Genomic DNA, 19,628 nt, shown 5'->3' with positions numbered 1-19,628 from the left:
CCTAAAATATTCCACTGAACTACTGATAATCTCCATCACACTCAGAAGAAACGGGATGCAACTTTCCAATCAACAAATTAACAAGGTCAAAATGCAATTTGGGAAGGAAAAATTAGCTGCAAACAGTCTAGGTATAAATTATTTATAACCATTACATTAAAGACATCTATTTTAATACTTCACTTAATATTGAGACGAATCTTCTCTGAATTTATGTAATATCTTTCGATTAGTCAATGCAATTTATAAACAGTAATTTATAAATTCATACAATAAAATTATCTTCAAAAGTGAGGCCGAATGTGTGATGCTCCTTGCTACACTTGGGAAACTCAGCAATATTGAGTGAAGTAGCCATATTCATTTGAAGAACTAACATTTAGGCAAAGAAATGGAGAGATAAATGACAACTCAAGTCTCCTCAGGCATCATCTGCAACACTGTGGCAGATAACACAGGTGAAATATTCCAGCTTATTTTGTTCTCTGTCCTAGTCTATTCAAGCTGCCATAACAAAATACCAGAGACTAAGTTAAGTGCCTTATAACTAACAGAAACTTATTTCTCACAGTTCTGGAGGCTGGAAGTCTATGAGACCTGGTTGCCAATATGGTGGGGTTATGGTGAGGGCCCTCTTCTAGGTTGTAGACTGCTGACTTCTCACTGTGTCCTTACTAGTTAAGGTGTCTTATCCTTTCTAAGGAATTGGTCTGAGAATCTGTCATAAAGTTTTCTCTTTAAGAGAATTTTAATTCGTGTTCATTTGTAATACCGGAACTTTTTAGAACATAATTGTCATTTTTAATGTCTTTTCTTTGTTAACTTACGAGATTTGTATTTTGTAATACAAAATTTGTATTTTTTAAACTGGACTGTATTTATTTCAGTCTTAATTGATCTCCACTCTAATTCTTTATCAACAGACGAGAAATTCCAGTTTGGTGTCCCACCTACACTCTGCAGTCTCTCCATGCTGCAGTCAAAGCCATTTAACCTGGGTGTGTGTGAAGGGGAATGAGTATCCCAGGGTATACAGAATGGTCCATGAGGGGCAAAAAAATAGCATATTTCCAGTTAGCATTTGTTTTATATTAATGAATAAATCAGACCGCTAATCAGTCTATATGTGAAATAGTCATGCACCATTTATATAGTGTGCCAGGCTTGAGGAAACAGTGGAAGTTCACTGAGGTCTGCATTTCTTAAGGTAAACAAGAGAACGCCAGACTCAAATGCTTTCTATTCCACTTAAATCAGCTCTATTATGACATAGAGCAGTGATCTAATCAGACCTGACATAGAATCTGCAAAATATTCAAAATTGTCAACACTATTTTATTATTACCACAAACTTCGTGCATTTTTATATGCAGTTTTGTATGCATTTTATAATCTATACATTTACACAGTACTACATATGTATACTTTATAAATAACTAGATATAAATACATTGGATATTTACTGAAACAATGTTCTAGTATAAAGGCTATTTGGGCAAAATACTTTGGAGACTCTAGTCTAAAGCACCATTTTAATCATATTGATCACTTAATCAAAAATCAAATTATCATTCAATCTCCACTGTCTACAAGGTATAGTCCAAACTCATCCTGTGGCGAATCTGGCCCTTCACAATGTAGCCCCAACCCCTTGTTTTCTGCCACTCTTCTCTCTCCTGGTAACCACATGGGCTCACTCGGTCTTCCCTGATCTTGTTACGATATTCTGGGTATCTATTTCCTTCTATGTGATATTTGCACTATTGGGGACAGACTGTTACTTGCCCCTTTCTCAAGTGGAAAATTTCTACACATCTTTCAAACCTTAATGGATGGTCACCTATTCTGTGAAGCTTCCCAGACTCCCCCCAACAGAGTTACAAAGCACACCACCTTGTGCTGTCACTGGGGTCCACATATGTGCCTCCCCACAAAGACAGGAGCCCTCTGAGGCAAGAAACACATCTATCATTCATCTCCGTGTGGGTCTCATATACCAGACATGAATGAACGCTAATCAATGACCTCATAAATATATTTAAACGTATTTAGAGGTGGAAAATTACCCTAAAAACTGTATTATTTCTACTACTGGGTCCTAGTGAGGAGAATGTTATAAATCACTTCAGTCTATAGCATGTATTATTTTAAGCAATGTATCTTTACAAATTTTACACTGAAGTAAAAATTCCACCATAACAGATATAAGAATAAAGTGGAGCTCAAAAAACAGACTGGTGTGCCCAAACTAATACCAAAAGCATAATTTCATATGTCTCAAAAGAATCTAAAAATGCTTTGTGCTGAGTTCTGAAAGCACCTCTGCTGTCTAACAGTGCCACCTACTGGTAGACTTCAAAATACAGTAACTCAAAATAATCCTGTGCCCACTATTTCAAAGATATATAACAAGACCTTAGCTTCTAGCCATTTTGGAATAATAGAGAATGAATTTTCCCTTCCACTAGAAAAAAAAAACAGGCAAAATATACCACACAATGATATGCACGACAGTGGATAACAGGCAATAATGGATGGTGGAAACAAATAAGGTCAGCCCTATGAATGTCCTCAGATTGCTGCCTTGAAAGAGATCCCAGGCTACAGTGCAAGGTAGAAAACGTGGGCGGAGCCTAATGGACTCATTATTGATCCTGTATCAATATTTGTTCATCATTTTTAACAAATGTACCACACTAATGCAAAATGTTAATTATAGAAGAAACTGATAAATTGTGTGTTTATAAGAATCCTTTGTACTTTATGCTCATTTTTATGTAAGCCTAAAACCGCTCTATGTAATGTGTGCAGGCAAGGTATGTGAAGCACTGGGGTTGCACCTGGGCCAGCTGGGGGGCACACGCGGGCGAGGCATTCCCAGTAGCTCATGGGCAGGCTTCTGGATGGAGTCTGGGACGTAGCAGAATCTGCGTCCCCATAATGGCCTGCGAGAGTCTTGTCTGCCTATCTCCTAGCCTCTTCCCACCCCCGGTCATTTGGCTCACCATGAAGTCCTCTGGATGGGGTGAGACAGAAATGAGCCCCTTGGGCAGTGTCCAGCACAACTGGGGAAGCAAGTGCTCTCATTCTCTCTTCCTTTGACCACCTTTTAATTCAACAAATCATGGGACAGAATTACATCAGCCCATGCTCTGGTGCACTTTGGCCCTTGTCAAACTTCAGATGTTTTAGAGTCTTAAGGGGCAGCTCTGGAGAAGAGAACTCTCTGGTCTTCCCTCTATTCTAAAAATTCAGGAAGAAATTGCCTAGGAATTGTGAACGTAAGAAACGTCCAAAACCTGTAGAGAATTTTTATAAAGTTTGTTTGAGCCAAACAAACGACATGTGCCAGGGAGCAAGATCTAAAATGCTCAGAATAACAGTTTTGCAGTTTCTTTTATGCATTTAAGATTAAGAAGAGATTGTAAAAAAGGTCACAGGAAGGTGGGAGAAAGCAAGGCGGTGACTGGATTACAGGACAGTTAACAAGATTATGTGCTCTCTTGAGGGTGGTTATGCTTATCTCAAACGTGTGTTAACCTAGATGCACAAGAACTATTGGCAGGGCTTGCTTAAGCAAAGATAAACCTTTTACTAAAAAAGTTACATGCCTGAGGCGTGACTACCCACCATGACCTGCCCAGTTGAGAATTTATGAGCAAATCATCCTGTGAGGTTACTTTCTGTAGAACCCCTTTCTCATTCACAGAATATTCTCTGCAGAGGGCCTTCCTGGGTCCCGTACTTCCTCCCTATCTTCCATCAACTACGAGAAAGGCTGTGGGCACAGCCGGAAAACAGAAGTGAATCACCTCCAGGGTGACCCACCTTCCACTGAGTCTACAGCTGTAGAACCAGAACCACAGCGAGATACGCTTTCTCTCTCTACTGAAATAAATTTTTTCTATTTTATTTTCATTGCTAGTGATTATGTAATGTCTAAAATGAAAACCACATGGGCTTAGACTTCCTATATAATGTTCTATACCTGTAGATTATTTTGATGTGACACTAAATTAAGTGCTTCCATTTTATCCTATTTGCAAGCAGCGTAATTACAGTTTTTGTTTGTTTGCTTATTTGTTGTTTTTAACAGGTGTTCCAAAATAATCCAGGAAACCAACAAATATTTTATTTTGATTTTCTTTTAAAATAATTTTGATTTTTTTTTTCTCTATTGATTTCATTGCCATTATATGAAATGATTCTACATCTCAAAAGGAGATCTGATAGGATTATAATGTTTAGGATTGTGGATTATTTTGTTCCTGCCTTGAATGTGAATCAGATTTAACCCTGAGGCCACAGCTGTCTTACCCTCCTAAACTCCTCGGGACATTGAGTGGGAGGCAACCTACACACTGACTCTGAAAGGTATGCACAGAGGGTGGGGTTTGGTGCAAGGCCTGACTGGGATCATAGGTCAAATCCAGGGCCTGCCTCAGATAAAATTTTGAAGGTGACAAAATTTTTTCAAGACCCCTAATTGCCTTCCCAGTCCCTGCCCACAGATCAAAAGCCTGGATCTGTGGTTGGCAAGGACTTCAGAGGCCGGCAGTCAACCCTCCCCACTCCCTGCCCAAATCATCTCCCCTTTACAATTGTGCGGTCAATGGAAATATTTCAAAACTCTAAATGAGACCATGAGGCTATGCTGCTCAAAACTCCCCAGTGCCTCCAAATCACACTGAGACTCAAATCCATGCTCCTGTGGAAGAGGAATTTCCCACTTAATTGGCCAACATTTCTAATCAGTTCTTTTTTTCTGCTTCTGTAAACATACTTGCTGCATAGTACAAAGATCTCAGGGTCAACTGAGAACTCACCCTCTCCTTAAGATATATTGCTTTTAGTGTTTAGACAGATGTATCCCCTTCCTTTAAGATGTATTACTTTGGTGCTAGTTAGAAAAGATGTATTGCTTTAGTGCTTGTTAGAAAATCCCATGCTCTGTAACTACCCATAGCCCATAGCAATTTCAGGGGTTTATAAATCAGCCCATGCCAACCGTAACAACGCGGGTATAAAAGTAAAATTGCCCCTAAGTTGGGGACCCAGATTTTCAGAGCGCTAACTCTTCTGGGACCGCCAGGGTAATAAAACTGAGTTCTCCTTCTCTCTGGGTTACTGCTTGGATTTTCACTGGTCTGATTTTTGGAGCTTTGGGGATTTTTCCATAACACTGTGACCCACGAGGTAGTGCATGCCCTGATCCAGGCACGTACAGGTCCCAAGACCCTCCTGCACAGCCCTGACCATCCTTCTGTTCGATTAGCATCTCAAGAGCACATGTCATTTCCTCTGCCAGGAACACTTTTCCCCAGGTAGGTGCTGCCTCTTTCGGGAGGATACTAACTGTGCCCCTGTCTTCTTAAAGTGCCCTTTCCTAGCTACTGCGGCATAGTTCTGGCACTTCCTCTATTCTTCTCTATTCTTCTGTCCTATCTATTGCCTCATAGCCCCCATTCTTTCTGAAATTATATTATGTCCAGATTCCCTGTAGGACATCTGGTCCTGTCCTAAACATCCATGGAGACGTTTGGTCCACGCCAGAAGGGCCTTGATATTTGGCCCTGTCAAAAACATCCCTCCTTAAGAAAATGTCCCTGGGTTCTTTTGTTCTATTTTATTTTCATTGCAATATGTTATATATCTTGATGAGCTTGGACCTATGCAACCAAATATCGAGAACCTTTTTTTAAAAATTAATTTATTTTTTTAATTGAAGAAATGATTTAAATTTTTTTCCCCCTGTCTCCCTCCCCCATCCCTTATCCCCCGTCCCCCGTCCCCTCTACCTTCTGGTAACCACTAGTCCATTGTCCATGTCCATGAGTCTCTGTTTGTTTGTCCTGTTCATTTGTTGCTTTTAGGTTTATATCTCACACATAAGTGATATCATGTGGTTTTCAACTTTTTCTGTCTGGCTTATTTCACTTAGTATGATTATCTCGAGGTCCATCCATGTTGTCGCGAATGGCAGTTATTTCATCTCTTCTTAGGGCTGAATAATATTCCATTGTACATATGTACCACAGCTTCTTTAGCCAATCATCTATCGTAGGACTCTTCGGTTGCTTCCATGTCCTGGCCACCGTGAATAATGCTGCTATGAACATTGGTGTACAAATATCTTTTCTGATATATGTTTTCAAGTCTATGGGGTAAATACCCAGTAGAGGGATTACTGGATCATATGGTAGATCAATTCTTAGTTTTTTGAGGACCCTCCATACTGTTTTCCATAGTGACTGTGCCAATTTGCAGTCCCACCAGCAGTGTGTGAGGGTTCCTTTTTCTCTGCATCCTCTTCAACACTTATTATTACCTGTCCTGTTCATAATAGTTATTCTAACAGGTGTGAGATGGTATCTCATTGTAGTTTTGTTTTGCATTTCTCTAATAGCTAGCTATGTAGAGCATCTTTTCATATTTGTTGGCCATCTGTATGTCCTCTAGGGAGAAGAGTCTGTTCAGGTCCTCTGCCCATTTTTTAATTGGATTGTTTGTTTATTGTTATTGAGTCGTATGAATTCTTTGTATATTTTGGATATTAGGCCCTTATTGGAGGTGCTGCTTGCAAATATATTTTCCCATTCAGATGGTTGTCTCTTTACCTTTCTTTTGCTGAGCAGAAGCTTTTTAGTTTGATGTAGTCCCATTCATTTATTTTAGCTTTTACTTCCCTTGCCTTTCAGGTCCAATTAATAAAATCCTCTTTAAGTCCAAGGTCCATGAATTTAGTTCCTATGTTTTCTTCTATGCATTTTATTGTTTTGGGTCTTATATTCAGGTCCTTAATCCATGTTGAGTTAATTTTGGTGTGTGGTGAAAGACAACAGTCTAGTTTCATTCTTTTGCACGTGGCTTTCCAGTTTTCCCAGCACCATTTATTAAAGAGGCTTTCCTTTCTCTGCTCTATGTTTTTGGCTTTTTTGTCAAAAATTATTTCCCCTTATAAATACAGGTTTACTTCTGGACTCTTGATTCTGTTCCACTGTTTCGTGTGTCTGTTTTTCTTCCAATACCATGCCATTTTGATTATTGTTGCTGTGTCATGTAATTTGAAGTCGGGCAGAGCGATGCCTCCAGCCTCATTCTTTTGTGCTTCCATACAAATTTGATGATTTTTGTGCCATTTCTTTAAAAAATGCAGATTGGATTTTGATGGAGGATTGCATTGAATCTGACACCTGTAAGAAGCTTTGCTGTGGACCAAATGCCTCCGTGGACATTTCGGACAGGACCAACTGCCCGCTAATCTCCGTGATTATTCACAGGTATTTTCTGCATTGCCCTCTGCATTTTAAGGGCCCATAGGGCAGAGAAATTATCTTATTCCCACTGAACCCTCTCTTCTGTCTAGCACATGACAGATACTCATTACAGATTTGGAGAACTGAGAAAGAAATGAACACATGAATCCAGCGGGGAGACCCCTGAGACCTCGGACCTAACCAAACATCAGAGTAAGGCCATTCTGGGCCTCCAGCATCGAACCCACCCGCACACTTGCAGGGGCCTCCTTGGAGCCTTACATGGGACCCAGCTGCTCTCACTTCCTGACTGTTCCCTGAGGAATATTTGTCATAGAAACCTGTTGGGTGAGGGAACTGAGAAACAAAATGGATGCAGTCAGGCTCCCTCCCAGCAAGCTGTGCAGTTTCCGGACAGCCTTAGGTAAAGAGTGCCAGGTGACCTTAGATACAGCGTCCTATACAACCTGTAGAACGCATACGCCCTGTGATTGATTGTGACTGATTATAGTACCTGGCCTTGAGCCACTAGTGTGTACCTCGTTATAAGAACAGCCCCACCTGTGCAGGCTGGGGGCAGCTGGAGCTGTGCCTGTGCCTTGGCATGTCCTGCTATACCTGAATAAAGCTATGTCGCATCTGCCCTAGGCTCCTCTCACATTCTTCCAGTTGCCAGAACCACGCACCCCAAGCTTTGGTACCTGGAACCTGCAGAACAAAACCACTTCTCTCTCATCTATGGGTTTCAGGCCAAAGACCCCACCTTAATGTAGTTCATGGAGAGGACAGGGGAAACTCAAGGCTGTGGGGCAAGAGAAAGTTTGTGTTAAAGGGACATGGTGGGGTGGCCACTGCCTCCTGTACTGCAGTGTTGAGCAGGAAAGAGCTTGGGGACCCAGATTATCTCACTGATTTGGATGGTCACCAACAAGGAGGGACCTGCACGTGCTTAACACTCAGCTCCTCCACAGGAGCCATGACTAAGATTTGTGAGGCGCAGGATTCACAAAGCACAGGTGCTCAGAGGACTCCACACTGTTTTCTGCTTCACTCCCTCGAAGCCCCGCAATGACCACCCTCTAGATTGGGGGTCGCACGCAGAGATAAGGAAACTGAGGTTCGAACAAGATCTAAATTATGAAATATCGAGAAGTTGTCAGCTCAGGCCCTGGAGCCAGACTGCCTGAGGACCAGGCTCACGTCTGCACCTCCCAGCTGGGTACCCTTGTGTGCGTTACTTACACCTACTCCCTCCAAGTCAACTCTGACATAGAGTTGTACAGGTTAAATGAGATGAATTTATATAAAACTCTTAGCACCTTTAGCACCTGGATCGCTACCTTTATCATCACACTCTAAGTTATTGACATAACTGGCACTGAATCCGGAACATCCATCCCCAAATCCCATTCATTTTCCACTCTCTGAAAAGCCGTTTTGCCTCTTTAAGCTTTTATTGGCTGGCAGGCTGCATCAGAGTGTTTAGGGTATGAGGGCCTCTCACAGAGGAAAACGTCACTTACTCAGGAGGAGGGGCCCCAGAGATTGTGACGATGGCTGTGCTTGGGCCAGGCTGGAAGCATAAGAGCACATCTTTCCAGAGGCAGATCTGAACATCAGCGGGTACAGGTAGGTTGGGGCCTGACCTTGAGGGCAGATCACAAGGACAGTCCCTGGAATTGAGGGAAACCAAGAGTAAAGGGGGTCATTTTGGGCTCACTGTGAGTGAATAATAAACAATAAGAATGTAATCAGCAAATGCAATGCTAATTAGAACCATGGGGGAGTGGGGAGATTCTTTCTGGAAGTGAGCAAAACATTTTGGAGATAGCTATGGAACTAAATGAGAGAGTACAAAAAGTGATGTTGGAAATAAACTTGTGCTTCTCTGAAACCCAGTGAATGCTCCCTCTGCCTGCTCTGAGCACTCACATTCACTACTTCGTGTCATCATCTGGTATTGCCATCACTTGAGTCTGAATTTCTTTTCAAGTTCAGAGTGTGGCTATGTTTCTGCCTCACTCTAGACTATCAGGGACCTATCGAGCGTTACCCAGACCACTCACTGTTCCATGTGGGAACTTGATAGGATTATAGTTCTTAGATAGTGCTCTCTAACTGTAGATGATTCAATGTGGCTCTTATATGTGCTTCCATGTTATTCTGTTGGCAGGTAGTATAATGACAGCATTTTGTGACTATGAACAAGTCCACTAAAATAATCAGAAACACAGAATTTTCTTTTTTCTAAAATGATTTAGATTTTTTTTCCTCTTCTCGTTTCAATGCTAGTATTTAAGCAAGGATGGTATTTTGGTTGGCTCTGTTTAACAATCTCCATAACATGAACACTAAGAGGGAATTTTACATGAGGTTGACTCACAACTAGAAAGATTTGGAATGCAAAGTTTATTCTGGTGTAATAAGAGCTGAGTTACTCTACTTATAACTCTAAAATGTTTAACAAAATCAATTTCAATTTAAGATAAAAAAAGTTGTGAAACATTTTGTATGGCCAAGCGTCCCTTTTCTTCAGTGATCATCATGTATAGTTTTATATTAATGGCTCCAAAGAGACCTGCCCCTGTGAGTTCTGCCCCCTCGTCCTTCATCCTTGAATGGAGCTCTGGGCATGGATCAGCAGCTCAGGGTGGGACTTCTCCTCCAGAGGCAACCCAACTTTCCACACTTAGGAGGCAACCTTCTTCACCCACCCTCCACCTCCACAACCCTGATTGACATCTCCCAAACCCAGCCTTTTAAGGAACACATTTAAGCTTGGTGTAGAAGAAATAGAGTCATCAGAATGTATAAGAGGGACAGCGAATTCAGATTTAGCCCTAAGACTTTTTACCCCTAACTCAAGCTAAACTCTCTGGGATGATCCTTAAAATACAACATTAATCTCAACTCTGAAAGGTGCCCCAAGGGGCCCTTTACTGAGTTCCAAGGTCAAACCCAGCACTCTTTCAGCCAGGCCAACCCACGGCAAGAATGACTGTAACACAGATTTTTTTCAGGACCTTGATCCCCTTCTCTGTTCTGTGTCCTTCACCTCCTGTCCCCAATACAAGTCTGGACTGGGGTTGGGAAGGATCTTAAAGGACAAGCTGTCGCCCCTTGCTTCTCCTGGATTGCTACCTCCCTCCTCAGTCACTGCCTGGCCTGCCCAGTGACGGTTAGAACTGATACCCATGGACAGTTTAGAATTCTGCCTTCCATCAGGGAAGAGCTTCCTAATGTTCCATTAATACATCAAGGTCAACTTGTTCCCAGAGCCTTGCATTGGCTATTTCTTCTGCCAAGAATACCTTTCCCCAGACAAGTGGGTGCTGCCTCCTTCATTTAGGTACCAGCTCTTAGCCTGTCTTCTTAAAGTGCCCTTTCATGACCACCACAGGCTAGTGACTGTGCTTACTGCATCTCTGTTCCTTCACGTAGTTATGGCCTCATAGCACTCATCCTCTCTAAAATTATTTTTTTATTTCCATATTTGTTCTCCATGTATCGTCTACATTTCTCTCTGAATTGTAAAAGCTGTTAAAACAGAGTTTATCTGAACCCTTCTGTCTAGCTCATGACGCGCATCCATTAAAAATTCAGGGAACTGAGCAAGAAATGAACAAGTGAATCCAGTGGGAAGAACTAAGACTTCAGACCTTTCTAAACAGAGAGTGAGGCAGGCCTGGGCCACTCAACGCGGGACTCACACACCTGTGGGTGCCTCCTCGGAGCCTTCACGAGACTGTTGTTCCCCACCACACACGAGTTTTCTGAGGAACCCAGCATTGTCTCACAGAACGCTCTACCATCATGCGTAAGTGATGGGCTGGCTCCTTTGAGGTCAACCCCTGACAGTGAGTCCTACAACTTCACATGTATTTGGGTAGTGGGGAGGGTTGGGAATCCCAAGGTTGGGGGAAGAGAGGAAGGAGATGTCGAGGAAAGAGACATGGTAGGGTGATCAGTGGACTCCTGAACCACCGCTGCACGGCAAAGAGCGTGGGTGCTTTTTTTGTTCAAGGAAAAGCCACTGGACCTCAGGGAACCCAGATCATTTCACTGACTTCGACAGTCCCTAGCGAGGAGACAGGAAAGTGCAAGTACTTATCAGGTCTCCCCTCGGTGTAATGTTTGTGGGCACACAACTGCACAGAGTGCCATGTCGCCCTCACGCCATGTTTTTGTCCATCTCATTTAACCTCCCTATGGCTATCCCAGAAGAAAGGGATTGAATGTAGAGGTGAGGAAACTGAGGTTCAAACAAGCTCCAAATCACACGATATTCACAGTTGGTTGACAGCCCAGGCTCTGACGCCAGGCTGTCTGGGGGGACTAAGATGAATTTGTGTAAAACTCTTGGCACATGGTAAATCCTCCATGTAAGCTGCTCTTTTTATCATCACAAACTAAGCTAATAGCATGCCTGCCATTCAATCTAGGACCTCTACCCCCAAATCCCATTCATTTTCAACTAAAAAAACCGGTTCCTGTATTTAAATTGTTTTTGCCTTGTAGACTGTGTCACAGTGTTGAGAGTGTGAAGATCTTTCGCGGAAGGAAATGGTAAGCATCATTCACTCAGGAGGAAACAGTGCTTGTGACTAAGAACCGGCTGGGGCCAGGTGTGTGCAAGTTGGAAGCATAGGAGCACACTTTTCAGGGACAGATTTGACCATCAATGGGGACATGAGAGGAGAGGGTTTCAGCAGAAAGCCGTGAAGGCAGGACATGAGCTGCCCCTGGAGTGAGAGAAACCAAAGGTGGTGGGGGCATTTCGGCTCATGGTGAGAGGTAGAGGAATGCTGAGAAGGTCCCTAACACCTGCAATCCAAAGTAGACCCCGAGGAGATTCTTTCTGTACATGTGACAAAAGGTTTTGGAGCTTACTATTCAAATAAATGTGACTGAATACCTCAGGTAATATTAGAATAAAGAAATATTTGGGGACTTCCCTAAAATAAAGGATAACTCTGTGATTCCTCCACGACTGCCCTGCTCTGAGCACTCACATTCACTAATTCATGTCACCATCTTGAATCACCAACATTTGAGTTTGAGCCTCTTTTTAAGTTTTCAGTGTGGCGATGTTTCTGCCTCACTCTTGGCTATAAAACTCTGCCTACAGAGTTTTATACAGACCACTCCATGTGGAAAATTGCTAGGATTTAATTCTTTGATAGTGCTTAACACCGTAGATTATTCAGTGTGACACTCCAGATTGTTTCCCTGTTATTCTACTTGGAGGTGGTATGATGGTAGTGTCTTTGTTCTTGTTAACAAGTTCACTAAAAGAATCAGAAACACAGCAAGAACTTTGGCTTTCTTCTTGAAATAATTTTTCTTTCTCTTTGCTTTCCTGCTAGTTAAGTGATTGCATAATATCTCAAATGGAGAATTAATAGGATTATAATGTTTAAGATAGTGTTTTATAAATGTTCATTATGCAAAATATCAATTATATTAGTAATCTGTTTCTATATTATCTGATTTCCAAATAGTCCAGAGAGAAATGTTTTTGTCATTTATATTTAATTCAGAAACAGGAATATTTTTTCTCTCTTTGACATAATTTTGGACTTTCTTGCAATTGCTTTTACTACTGTTGCTAAGTAATTGTACATTTGCTCAAATTTTGCTCAAATTGAAGCGCAATAGAATTGTAATTTCTAAGATAGTGCTTCATAAATGGATCTCATTTGGAAGAGAATTTGGTGAGGGCCTTGTTTCCTTTTCCTCTATTTCTAGACTGTATAAAGACAGTATTTCAGTGATGGATGTTTATTAAGGTCCCCAAGCTAGTGACAGTATATCATGAATGGTCTTACAACTAGAGAGATTCGAAACACAAAATTTGCTTCTGTGTGCCAAGAGCCAAAATGACTAGTTATAAGACTAATATAGTCAACTAAGTTATTTTGGGCTCATAAAGAAAGTGGTCTGTGAAAACTTTTATAGGCCAAGCATTACTTCCTTCTTTATTCATCACATATTTAGTGTGTAAGTAGCTCTGACCGTTTGTCTACCTTTAGCCTTCAGCCTCAGAATCCAGCTCTGCACAACGATTTCCAATATAGAATGGGAGTTCTCCTTCAGAGGCAACCCAGTTTCTCAATATTCTTCCTAGGGCACCCAACATATGCTGACCCACCATAACCAAGATTAACATCTCTCAAGACCAGCCTTTCAGGGTGCATACTTCAGTGATGAGAAGGAAGGTGAAATGAAGTCATTGGGATGCACAAGAAGGAACCTGAACTCAGCTTTAATTCAACCTTGAGACTTCCTCAGGCTAAAACTCCACACACAGAACTCTTCTGTCAGCCCAAGGCAAAGTTTTGAGAACAAAAATATTTTTAGGACCCTGATTCCCTTCTCCTAAATGTCCTTCACCTCTCCCTCCCCATCGCAAGTCTTCTCTTAGGAATGAAAAGGACCTCGGCCAAGCTGTCAGCCCTCCCCCGCTCCCAGGTTGCCGTCTCCATCCTCTGCCATTGATTGGCCGACCCAGTGACGGTTGGAGCTGATGTCCACTGACAGTTTAGAACTTTGCCTTCCACCAGGACAGAGCAAGGGCACGTAGCCCAGTAGGCACAAGACCCATTGAGGACCAGCCTGCCACGACTGGACCTGAGGAACCCCTACCTCTCCTGAGATCATTTACCTCTCACTACTGTAGCACTGCGGGGAGACTTAAGCAAGGTCGTAGGCGTGCGGCTGCCCTTCAATCCTCACAGCATTGTCGCTGCACAGGTCATAGCAAGTCACGGGCAGAGACAACAATCTACACCAGCTAAGCTGCAGCAGGCAACCTTCCCAGTGACCCTGAAGTCCTTGAGAATGGCTGATCTGCATGAAGTGGGATCCAAGAGTAAATGTATCCTGTTGTTCAACTTAATGGAATACAGACTACCTCCCAGTCTTGTGGAGATGAGCATAAAGCATGCAGTAATGCAAGTCTCTGACCTTGACCATAGGTAAATAAGACTACTATTGATTTCAACACAAAAAGTTCCCAAAGTGTCTCTTATTTGGTGTATTCATTTCTGAAGACAAATTACACTCCTCCCATAGTCAAAGAAGGACTGTGAGGTTTTAGTTGTACCATGACACCTTGCCTGATTATATGACTATAGTTTTTTTTTTTATCATGTTGAACTGTAAGTGCTTTGGAGACTGGCAGATATCTCCCCAGTTAGCCCCAATATATGGGGTCTCTACCGGTTGTTGTATTTTCATCCTAGGTGATGCTCTAGAACTGTCTCTGCCTGGAGGCTTCCTGGTACAGCCTGCGCCTAAACAAATTGTCCATGTAGGCTGAACCTGACCCTCTGTACCCCTGACGTGACCCAGAATGAGACCTGACCTCTGGACATATCACTGAGTATTGATTTACCTGAAGTGTCCCTCAATATCAAATGAGCTTGAGTGACCTAATGGTGTCCAGGACAAGCCCAACATGGGTCCAGACAAATTACCTCCCAGCTAAGATCCGGGCCCTGTGTTCACCATTCTGGGTACTGTGTCCACCAATCTCTTTTGTATCCTACTTGCAATTATGTCATTCTTTATAACTTTAGTTTTTATTCCTCTTGATGTAGTAGGCATAAGTTTATGAATTTTGAAATGATGTTAAATCCAATTTAAGGATTATTCTTAGAATTGGATTTGGGGGGGAGGCATGTAGCAAAAGAATATACATTCCATAGTAAATTAAAATTATTCAGCATGATATCATGGTTTGTTCTAAAAAACAAACAAAAAAATTTCTGTTAATAATTGAATTAACTAAGGAGCCTCAAAACAAATCTTGAGTTTCAGCAGATAAGAACATTTTGTTTAAATACTTCTGTACTTCCTCAGCGGACTGGGAGATGCATGAATAGTTATGGGAAAAAATTAGAAAAGAGAAGTTTTAGAATTGAGGCCTGGTTATTTGGATAGATGATTTGTTTTATATTCCTTCCAATTGATAAAATATTTAGGACCCTTTGGGTTTTAGAATATGTCATAGTCTAACGAATATAAAGAATGTGCCACACTAGATTATGTCTCAGCAATGGACAATAAAGTGTGTGCTATGATGGATGCAAAGTTAGAGGTAAGAAAATGTGATATTACATAAAAGTTGGTAGTCAAGGAAATCTTAAAGTCTGATATTATTATGAAGGTTCTGGCTACTTAATGTCAAGTTTTCTAGGTTTTAGTCTCAGTAATATTTACCCTCAGGTTCTCTCATTATCTCCCAGGTCATTAGCATCCCTGTCAAGGTGGCTTAATGAATTTATTCATGGGGAAATGTTGCTGGTATATCATGATCATACACATATGAAATAGTTTTGAAAAGGATCCAGGATTGAATAAGAAGAGATATATTTCCTATGTACCCATTTCCACTATATCTCATAAAGTTTATATTCTTGAAAATTTCCCATTTTATTTTGAATTTCTTAATGTGAACATTAGAAATAAAATATGATTGATAGAAAAATCTACTCACATTTCTTCCTGAAGCACCCAGACAGCAGAGACCCCAGATTTTAGAACAGCAGGACTCGGTGATATGTTGATCTTTATCAAGTCTGAGAATCAAGAGTAAAGTAGCATGAAGACTGTGGAAAACCTGAATAATGTTAAAGCATCTAAAATGGAAGGGTAACTTTAAATGATATAATAATTACAATTTTGATGATAGAATAATTAATGAAAAATTAAACATTAATTATAGTTGAGTGTTCTAATGATAAACATTGTAAATTCTAATTTTATTAACATATCATCTATGCTCATTATTGGTATTGGTTTATGAAATAATTATTAATTTTGGATAAAAATATTATTACCAATATTAGTGATCATAAAATAGATTTTCATAATTATTTAGGGCAATACTTTCTAAGTTTATCATTAATACTTATATAGAATCATATGCAACATCTCTTTTCCAATAAATAAAGAGATATTCCTTTTACTGATGTCATTTTCTGCTTAACAGAAAATGTGAATACTTGAAAATGAATGGATGCTTTGAATTATGTTTTAATTTCCTTTCATTTTCAACATAATTGGATCATGTTACTCATTCTAGACTTTTGAAATGTATAATATTTGTTAATAACATCATTTGAAAAATTGAAGTTATTCACAAAATTAAATACGCACTTTCAAATATTTTTTCCTGGTCAAAGATACTTTATATAAACAGTTACAGTCAACTACACTGTCTGAATCTAAAATATGTTGTCTGTCAATATAACATGTTGACAAGTGTTAATACGAATAGCATTAAATTTCACAATAGAGTGTGACAGTTTAATTTACACTTTTATTTCAAACGACTTTGCAGTGTTGTTTTTGGAAAGTTTCCTCTGCACGTTCACTTATCCAGGTGGTGGAACATTTCATGGCTCGTTCCATTACACTTTTTATAAGTTATTCTCTTTTTATAACAGTTTTGTTGAGATACAATTTATTTACCATAAAATTTATCATTTTAGTGTGTACACAATCCATTAGTTTTTAGTACAAAGAGTTGTGCAACCATTAACATTAGCTAATTTTAGAAAATTTCCATCATCTGTAAGATTTCCCTGTCTACCAGCAGTCAATCCCCATTCTCCCTCCTCCCAGTCCCTGGATCCTACTATAGATTGTCTTACAGATTTATTTGTAGATCCTACTATATGTCTCTATAGATTTATTTCTAAAAGGCCAAACAATCCGTGGCCTTTTGTGTCTGACTTCTTTTGCTCAGCATAATGTTTTCAAAGTTTATCTATGCTACAGCATGTATTTCATTTATTTAGATGTCTGAATATTGCATTGCATAGATAAGCTACATTTATCTATTCATCAGGTGGAGGAGCTCTCACACCCTAACCTTCAGTAATTACCAACATTTTTCCTTGACATTCTTCTCCTTAAGGAAAGAGCTTGAGACTAAAAGCTGAGAAATAGGAAGAAGGTATGCCCTCCTGGAGAAGAAAAAAAACTCTCACATCCCGAAAAAGAATGGGCAAAACTTGTTTTATAAAGGTGCACTGGAAACCCATGAGGAAATTTGTCTCTAAGAGAGTCAGTTCACTGTGCATAGGTGAGAATGACTCAACAGTCAACTTGGCACCCAAAGTTTATCAAAGAAATGTGTGTGCATACACACCCGTTGGATCCAGTGTGCAGTGTCATTTTTTCTGTTAAATGAATAATTTAAATATTTATTTTCAGAATAAGTGCCAAAATAGTTTTATTTTTCCTGAATTGAAGTACTTTTTTCAGAGCTGTGAATATTTTATGAAAAATGCTTTCCAGGAAAGAAATTTCTATTTCATATTAGTTTCACTACCTCTGTGGAACAGTCTCAGATGTGCTATAGGGTGACTGCTCAGTCTTTCCTACTCCTTCACCCTCTCTAAGTTGGTATGTGGCAGTAAGGAAGCCTCAGCACCTCCCAGCACTAAGCCCTGTGGGGCTGATATTTAAGCACTTTCTAGAATTGAGATGGCTGATGTTAGAGTGGGAGGGGGTGGCAATAGATGGAAGAGAGTTGGAGAGGAGGAAAGTGACATCTCTTCCTGATGGAGGGAGGGAGAGTAAAGAGGGGTCAGACAGCAGGAGAGCATGGGAAGGAGGTGGTTCTCAGGGGAGTGGCCTGAGGCTCCCTGGCTGCTAGGACACTGGCTCTTCCCTTTGCAGAAGGTCCTGGATGCCACCAGCCCAGGCCCCTCTTCAGGCTCATCTTGGCTCCAGTATATTCAGATAATGCTTTTCTTTCCCTTCTATCTTTAACCAAGGCCCATATTTGAGAGCAGACACCACGATGAACCCAGCAGATGGGCTATAATTCTCCAGCTCACCTCCAGTCCCCACTTCTCGATGAAAAGAAAGTCTAAAGCCACATCGGAGATCCAGTAGCCAGCCTGGTAGCCTCAGTTATATCTTGGTGTTCTTCTGCAGGACATAAACGTTTTTAAAGACTATCAACAGCAGACAAGTCCATTCTGGGATGGTGATGGATCGAGACACAAACAAGATCACTTTGTGATCCGGTCTGAACATACTAAAAAAATGGGAACATTGTCTAAACCACAAAATACCAACCATCCATCCCCTCTCCTGAGAAATCGAATGGCTGTTGCTCTTTTACAATCACATTTCTAGCCTTGCTCAAATTTCCCTCTCTACAGATAAGATTTATTAAAATACCAATCATAGAATTATTCCTGTTTCATGACAGCATGCAATTCGGGAAAAAAAAAAAAATGTCAGTTTCTATGAACTCACCCCAAAATCTCCTGGCATAATGGAAATCCTACAGTCAGGTCCCTCTGCAAGGGCCACAACTGCCAAACTATGGAGGATTGAGGATCAGCAAGGAACTCAGAAGCAGGTGGCCCCTCGAAAGGGTCAGAGCAAATCTCTTCAGCCTCTGCAACCTGGGGTGGGGCTATGAGAATTCTGGCTTGAAGGTGGCCTCCTCCTCCATATCTCCTCCTGTAGGGGCTGGGCCCTGCAGGTTCTGTGCCACTGTCATTACGAGATCAGTGTTTGGACTCCACGCCCTGTCCACCTAAGGTCTGTTTATTCACAGTACCCACAAAGAAGAGTTGGAGCAGTAGGTGAAGCTGCCCCTGCTCAGAAAGTCCTGGCTACCGCACCATTTCACTGCTCCCACCAGCCCCACCCCAGACTCCTGAGAGGAGTAGTGTTCAGCTTGGTGAGGCTCTCCTGTCCTGCACTATGGGCCAGAAGTACAGCACAGAGGAGCTACGGACAGGCAGGTGGGTCATGGATGGGCGAAGCACCCAGCAGAGCAGCAGCCCAATCTGTCTCCATTTTTTAATAAACAGAATCTGAATAACTAAATCCAGGAAAGTCTGTTTTATTCTTTTGTATCCTTTCTAAAGTACAAATAAAAGTCTTCACCACGATGAAGAAAACACTTGGATAGATTCCCTTCTTTTCTTCCACATTAGGCAACATCCTGAGTATCTCGAGTCCAGGGAGATTCATTTTCTGCACATCACATGACTACCTGAGCAACCATCTTCTCATGATCTTCAACATGATGGATCTTGTCCCACTGGTACCCCCACTTAGGCTTCATATGCTTGAAACAAAGACAGTCTCTTGGAACGTTTCATTTCAAAAATAGATTTCATGCCTTAATTTCACAAAAAAATTTACTGCAGTGGAAAAAAAGGGAGGGCTATAAAAATTATGAGTTCCTGGGAATGTTCAGATAACTTTAAAAATAAAGACTTAATTCTGATCATGGAACTTAAAGATACAAAAAGCAAATTTGTATATCCATCACTTCAGTCTCAATTATGTCATATATCTGTAAGAGTCTGTTCTTAAAGAACTACCTCCATT

The 19,628-nt window shown here is 41.0% G+C and overlaps 1 long non-coding RNA gene across 1 annotated transcript in view; it reads right to left on the bottom strand.

The window, feature by feature from the left end:
- LOC111731497 overlaps window positions 1–19,628 on the bottom strand; it is a 31,990-nt gene that overhangs the window by 8,192 nt on the left and 4,170 nt on the right. The window contains exons 2-3 of the long non-coding RNA XR_002777166.1: window positions 18,110–18,203; window positions 15,757–15,838 (exon numbers count right to left, since the gene is read on the bottom strand). This is a non-coding gene — a long non-coding RNA (uncharacterized LOC111731497). The remainder of the gene's footprint in view (window positions 1–15,756; window positions 15,839–18,109; window positions 18,204–19,628) is intronic.

Source organism: Pteropus vampyrus, unplaced genomic scaffold, assembly GCF_000151845.1.
Source record: "Pteropus vampyrus isolate Shadow unplaced genomic scaffold, Pvam_2.0 Scaffold379, whole genome shotgun sequence".
Lineage (NCBI taxonomy): Eukaryota > Metazoa > Chordata > Mammalia > Chiroptera > Pteropodidae > Pteropus > Pteropus vampyrus.
Note: the sequence above shows the minus strand (reverse complement) of the source record. Positions and strands in the feature narration are given on the sequence as shown.